The 7,472-nt window shown below is 51.3% G+C and overlaps 1 pseudogene; it reads left to right on the top strand.

The window, feature by feature from the left end:
• Positions 1-1,171: 1,171 nt before the first annotated feature.
• Positions 1,172-6,863, top strand: LOC148591445 (uncharacterized; annotated as a pseudogene).
• The last annotated feature ends 609 nt before the right edge of the window (positions 6,864-7,472 follow it).

Genomic DNA, 7,472 nt, shown 5'->3' with positions numbered 1-7,472 from the left:
TACAGTAGAAGACGCGTGGACAGTAGTATGCAACCAATCGCAATGTAAGTGTATGCGTGGCTAGATGACTTAACAGAAATGTAGTAGATAAATAGAGTGCTGTAACGCGAATAAAGTGATTTCTATTAGACTCATATTGAAGCCTTCAGGAGTTGTGTCTGGCCTCCTGCAGATGGTGACCCCGACGTGATGCCGATTTCAGCGCATTTGAAGTGGGACACCCCAACGGGAGCACCTGGCTGGGGAACGGCTTGATGGGACCGAGGTCCGTGACGGACTGGGTTGCAATCCGTGAATATTTGAAGATTCGTTGCAACGGTCACCTGGTGGAGGTGGGCAGCCGGGGCAGGAGATGGGGCAGTCAGTAACGAAGGAAGAATGTGCAATTGTTAAGCTCCTCCTGCATATTCTCTCTAAGAGAGGAATTAAGTATGATGAACAGACCCTCTGCAAGCTTTTGATCTGGTGCAGAGAGAATGGGTTCAAAGCTGAGCCCCACCTAGCATTCGATGTGGAAACGTGGGAGAACATAGGGCGGCAGCTCTGGGATCATATCGCTGACGGGGATAAGCAGGCCAGGAACCTTGCTACTACATGGCAGCTGGTCCTAGCTACCTTATCCGATATGAAAGCAGAGAAGAAAGTGGCCGCCGGAGTCACGGCAGCCTTTGCGAGCATTTCAGGAACGGGACCGTCACGCCACCGAAAACTGCTGGTGTTTGGAGATCCATTGCCAACCCCCGCGCCCGCGTCCCTGCAAGCGTCCCGGCGCGCGGCCACGCCCGCGGCCACGCCCCTGCCCCCGCCTGCCCCCCAGCCCGTACCCACGTTCCCGCCCCTGTCCCCGCCCATGTCCCCGCCCGCGCTTGCGCCCGCATCTGCGCTTGCGCCCGCACCTGCGCCATCTGTGCCCCCGCTTCCGGCCCCCCCCCCGCCCTGGAGAGCCTGAAGAACGGCCCGGCTGGGTCCAGGACTTGTTGGATCGCCTTGAAAACTTACAGAAGTGGGTCGGGGAAGGGAAAGTGAATGAGACCAAGGAGACAGTGGTACAGGGAAAAGCAGGTTGTGATCCCCAAAGTCACTGGAGGGAGATTGTGAGAACGGAACATTATGTTTCTGCAAAACCCTTACACCCGTGGTACCCCGCGGCGGACGGCGGCCCACAGGGCTCATGGCGGCCAAGGGCGCCTCGCGCGACTTCATGCGGGATCTGGCGCGAGGCTGCCCCGAGCCCGGGGCGCTGCCATTGGCGGCTGGGCAGGGCCGAGTGGCTGCTGGAGGCGGAGCCGCCGCCACGGCGCAGGAAGATTTCGAGGAGAGACACTCCTTACGACCAATCCGAAGAGAATCTGGAGCGGTCGGACCTTAAAAGGAAATACCTAGTTTTTGTGTAACTGCCCAACCCCTTGCTGGTATATAAACCCTGCGCGCGGCACCAGGGGGGTCCTTGTGCAAGATTCCCCCTTTGAGGGTGAGCTGGGGACCCCAGCTAGCTGGTAATAAAGCTGGATCCTGCATATACAGGCCTCTCTGCTCTTTTCTCGCTCACAGGTTGGGAACCGGACTTATTGTTTTGGGGGCTTGTCCGGGATTCCACCCTGCCGGTGGGCAAAGACTCAGAGACGCCCAGGACAGCTTAAGGTAAGCAGGATAAGTGGGCCTGAGGGGAGGCTGGCGAATGCCTAGGTGGACGCACCGCAGGGCGGCCAGCCGGGTAGTGTGGGAGACGTCCCCACTACCCAGTGGTTATTAGGAAAACGGGGGTGAAAGGTAAACCCCGTGGTAAAAGGGCAAACGGGGGTGAAAGGTAAACCCTGTGGTGGAAGGTAAAAGAATGCGTGCAAAAGGAAAAGTAACAGAAATTTTGGGTGTTGTGTGTGTGGAATGGTTGTCTGTCACTTTATGTGCTTCGTGTCTGTGTTTTCCTCAATCGAATATCGCTTGAAATGGGGCAAAGACAAACTACCCCTCCTTCTTTTTTCAGCATTAATTGATCTTTTAGCAGCTGTTAAAGGTTCTATTCACAACAGAGGAACGGAGCGGATCCTTTCGGAAGCATGGAATCTTGTTCGGGGGGTGGATGGGAGACCTACCACCCAACAGACCCTGATAGAGGAAGGATTCCTGTTAACGTGACCCCTGTGGGATTTTGATCAGGCGGAAGGTAGGGAGCGTTTCCGAGTATACCGCCAGACTCTGATGGCCGGCCTCTGGGTGGCAGCACGCAAACCCACCAACTTGGCTAAAGTTAATGCGGTAAGGCAGGAGCCGACTGAGAGTCCAGCGGCATTCCTGGAGCGAATATTAGAGGTTTTTAGACAATATACTCTGATGGACCCCTTGGCAGAGGAAAACAAAGCAGCCGTCATACTGGCATTTGTAAATCAGGCAGCCTCCGATATTAGGAGAAAACTGCAAAAGGTAGATCGACTAGGGGAACAGACTATACAGGACCTATTGAAAATAGCAGGAAAGGTTTACAGTAATCGAGAGACGCCCGAGGAAAGGCAGGGAGAGAAGTGCGGGAAGGTGGGGGAGGAGAGAGAAGGAGGCTGGAAAGAGACCGGTGTGCCATATGTAAGGGGAGGGGCCACTGGAAGAATGAGTGCCCCAAGAGAAGAAGAGGAGGGGCCGGTGGGAAGACAGGGCCTTTTAACTATAGACCCCAAACCCAGGTATTACTGGCGGGGGAGGGGGAAAGTGACTGAAGGTGTTGGGACTCGGCCCCCTTCCCCGAGTCTTGGGTAACGTTAGAAGTGGAAGGGAAACCAGTAGGATATATGGTAGATACGGGAGCGGAACACTCGGTATTGAACGAGGATAGGGGGAAGCTAACAAAGAAAACCAGTTGGGTGCAGGGGGTGAATGGGGTTAAATCTTATCAATAGACCACAAACCGCCGGGTGGATCTAGGTACTAAGCAGGTTACTCACTCTTTCATCTATATACCGGAATGCCCAGCACCCCTGTTGGGAAGGGACCTATTGACCAAGCTGCCGGCTAGAATATACTTTGAGGAAGGAGGGGTGAAGGTTAGCGATGGGGAAGGAAACCCACTACATGTACTGACTATGCGATTAGAGGACGAGTACCGGATATATCAGCAAAGGGGGACGGGGAAAATACCGAAAGAAATGGAAAGGTGGGTGCGGGAGATTCCAGAAGCATGGGCAGAAACAGTGGGAGTAGGAGTGGCTAGTCACAGAGCCCCGATAGTTGTGGAACTGAAACCAGGAGCGGAACCGGTCCGAGTCCAGCAATATCCTATGACAAAAGAAGCGAGGATGGATATAACCCCTCATACATTTTTGCTTTTGAATGGGCACCAGGAACTAATGCTGCTGCAGTATGTAGATGACATACTTCTGGCAGGAACAACCAAAGAGGAACGTGCAAGGGGCACTGAAGATTCGGTTAGGGAACTGGCTCAGCTAGGATATAGAGCCAGTGCAAAGCAGAATTCATTGCTCTAACGAGCCCTAGAAATGGCAGAAGGGAAAAGATTGACTGTATACACGGACAGTCGCTATGCGTATGGGACTGTGCATGTACATGGGGCCATTTACAAGGAAAGGGGATTTGTAACATCGTCGGGAAAAGAGATTCGGAACAAGCAAGAGATACTTCACTTATTGGAAGCCATACATAAACCTAGAACGATAGCCGTGATCCATGTCCCAGGGCATCAAAAAGTGAGGGACCAAATCAGCAGAGGGAATCAAGCGGCAGATGAGGCTGCAAAACTGGCCGCGCATGAACCCATTGGAAAAGAAGTAATGCGATGACGCTAAACCTCCCTCTGCCGGGAATGGGCCAGTTGCTGCCAACTCCAGTATACTCTGAAGAAGATCTGCAGTGGATAAGGCACAATGAGAATTTAAAGAAAGGAGAAGATGGGTGGTACCGAGGTTTGTATTCCACCTTGTTATTACCACAGACTTTGGGAGAACAATTATTAACTCAGCTGCACAAGTCAACCCATCTGGGAGAAAGAAAAGCAGCTAAACTCTTGGAAACGGCTAAACTTCAGTTCCACAACCAGGGGGTGGTAGGTTGTAGAATAATAGAGGAGTGCATAGCGTGTCAGGTGATGAAACCTGGAAAAAGGGCAGGACAACACCTGGGGGTCAGGGAAAGGGGTTGGAGACCTGGAAGGCCATGGGAGGTAGATTTCACCGAAGTCAAACCAGGAAAATACGGATATAGGTACTTGTTGGTTATGATAGGCACCTTTTCGGGTTGGGTAGAAGCTTTTCCCACTAAGTGTGAAACTGCCCAGGTGGTAGCCAAGGTGTTGTTAGAGGAAATAATCCCACGCTATGGGGTCCCGGAGGTTATAGGATCGGACAATGGACCTGCTTTTGTGGCAAGTACCATTCAGAACTTAGTCCAAATTTTGGGGACTATGTGGAAATTGCATTGTGAGTAACTGAACTTTAAAAGAGACCTTAACAAAGTTGGTAACAGAGACTGGCGGGGACTGGGTGACACTCCTTCCCTTTGCTATTTTCCAGGTACGAAACACGCCCTATGTTCTGAATCTTACCCCCTTCGAAATCATGTATGGGACTCCACCTCTGGTGTACCCACTAAGAGAAGGGGAAAGGAGAATTGAACCGGGACCAAAAGATAATGCTTCAGGCAATCCAGGCTGTGTATCAAGTACATAAGGATCTATAATCAAGGGAAAGGGCCTATGGAACCCATGCATGATCTTGAACTGGGAGACTGGGTATGGGTAAAAAGGCATCACCGAAAGTGATTAGAAGGAAAGTGGAAAGGGCCTTATGTTGTGGTTCTTGTAACCCCCACTGCTCTAAAGGTTGACGGAATCGGCCTGTGGGTACATCACTTGCATGTGCAAAGGGCATCCCCTCCAGAACGAGAGGAAGCTGAGAAGTGGGAAGTTGAGCAGAATCCTGAGAACCCCCTAAAGATCCGCGTCAAACGACAGAGTGCGGCATCTCCTGGTCCTAGTTCTGGTGACGACTTGACTGGTAACGGGGAAGCCCTCATCAACCTTATAAATGGACTCTGGCAAGGTGGGAGGATGGACAGGTGATACAGACAAGGGTAACGGCAGGCTCCCCTAGTTTCACTGCTGATCTATGTGCTCTAGCTCCTATTAGCCCGTGTCTGAACCAAAAGGCGTGTTATTTCTGCCCTAGTTCGAATCCGGGGAAGGAGTATTGTAATAGCCCCAAACAGTCATATTGGGAATGTGTGACCATTTCAGCATGGGACTACCCTTCACAGATTGATAAATACTTAAGGGTGGAACGGGGACCAAGGGGCTGTAAGCCTCAAGGATATGGTCCCCATGGGAGAATCAAGTATCCCTATAGCAATTGTAAATATCTAATCCTCAATGCTACAAGCCCTGAGGATCCAGGGTGGAGGTTGGGGAAAACATGGCGGGTCAGATATTGGGAACTAGGGACAGATAGGGGAGGCTTAATCCTTATTCAGAAAGAAGAAGTCAGGTCAGAATGACCTATAGGCCCGAACAAGGTATTGAAGGAGTCTAAGGGACAAAAAGACGAAACCAGAGGGAAAGGGGGGGTTGACTACCCATAGCCCAGAGGGCTATGTATCCTCCCCTCGAAGGGATGACACTACCCAAGTCCCTGGGTTTGGGAAAGAGGGGACCGGTGACGACCCTCTCTGGAAATTGATTAGGACTACCTACAACCTCAGCACTCTGGATAGTCCTCCTCAGTGTGAATGGGAAGACAGGAAGGTAAAGGTATCCCGCAATAGAAAGATGCTTTGCGGGGTGGAAGTGGAAGTGATCAACAGGATAGGAGGAGAGAAATGGGTAATACCTCAAGAAGAAGGATGGTGGATATGTTCTGAAACAGGATTAACACCCTGTCTCTCCTTAACAGTGTTCAATGAGAGCAAGGAGTATTGTATACAGGTTTCAGTAGTTCCCCGCATATTGTATCATCAGGAAGAGAGTATGTACATTCACTGGGGGCAGGGGAAGTTAAGAATAATGAAAAGGGAACCAATAACCACGCTTACCATAGCAACCTTAGTAGGGTTGGGAATAGCGGGGGCTGGAACAGGAACAGCGTCCCTAACTTTACAACCTCAAAAATTAGCCTCATTACGAGCTGCTGTAGATGAGGAAAATTGAAAAATCAATATCATACTTAGAGAAGTCACTGACCTCCCTGTCAGAGGTTGTCTTGCAAAACAGACGAGGGTTGGACCTTTTGTTCCTACAGCAAGGAGGGTTATGCGCAGCTTTGGGCGAGGAATGTTATTTTTATGCAGACCACACGGGGGTGGTCCGAGATTCACCAGTCAAGGTTAGGGAGGGACTTGAAAAGCGCAAAAAAAGAGCGAGAGAGCCAACAAGGATGGTTTGAAACTTGGTACAATCAATGCCGATAATAATCCTACTCCTGACCCTGACGTTAGGACCTTGTATCCTAAATCGTGTAATAGAATTTGTAAAGGATCGGGTGGGTACTGTACAATTAATGGTGATGTGACAACAATATTTAGATGTGGATGACCAGGATGAGAAGGAATTCTCAAAAATGAACAAGGAGAAGGGGGGAATGTGAGAACGGAACATTATGTTTCTGCAAAACTCTCACACCCATGGTGCCCTGCGGCAAACAGTGGCCCACAGGGCTCATGGCGGCCGAGGGCGCCTCAGTGGGATCCGGTGCGAGGCTGCCCCGAGCCTGGGGCGCTGCCATTGGCTGCCGGGCAGGGCCGAGTGGCTGCTGGAGGCGGAGCTGCCGCCGTGGCGCGGGAAGATTTCGAGGAGAGACACTCCTTACGACCAATCCGAAGAGAATCTGGAGCGGTCGGACCTTAAAAGGAAATACCTAGTTTTTGTGTAACTGCCCAACCCCTTGCTGGTATATAAACCCTGCACGCGGCACCAGGGGGGTCCTTGTGCAAGATTCCCCCTTTGAGGGTGAGCTGGGGAACCCAGCTAGCTGGTAATAAAGCTGGATCTTGCATATACAGGCCTCTCTGCTCTTTTCTCGCTCGCGGATTGGGAACCGGACTTAACAAGATGAGACTGTTATTAGTGAGGCAAGGAGCGTTGTCAGCATTTCCTGTAATAGCGGGTCCTCAGAGTCAGCCAAATCAGTGGACACCTTAATCATTTGATTTAGTGAAAGAGGCACATAAATCGGTGCAGCAATACAGCTTACATGGTCCCTTCACCCAGGCTATTGTTAATTCAATTCTATCAAATCACTTGCTGACACCTTTTGACCTGTGCCAGCTCATGCAGGTAATTTTGACCCCTATGCAAGAAGTCCTGGGGCGCTCCCGCTGGACAGAGGACTGTGACATTGCAGGCCTCAATAACATGGAATGGCATGACAGGGATCCGTTGCGCCTAGGAGGGCCTGCTGCCTTAACGGGATCTGGAAATTTTGCTAACCCTGCAGATCAAGCACGACTTCCTCCTGAGGTGCTACGCATGTCGGCAGACT

This window comes from Tinamus guttatus, unplaced genomic scaffold (genome assembly GCF_059628265.1).
Source record: "Tinamus guttatus ecotype Peru unplaced genomic scaffold, ASM5962826v1 Tinamus_guttatus_pri_ptg000815l, whole genome shotgun sequence".
Taxonomy (NCBI): domain Eukaryota; kingdom Metazoa; phylum Chordata; class Aves; order Tinamiformes; family Tinamidae; genus Tinamus; species Tinamus guttatus.
The sequence above is the reverse complement of the archived record's forward strand: the minus strand, read 5'-3'. Positions and strand labels throughout refer to the sequence as shown.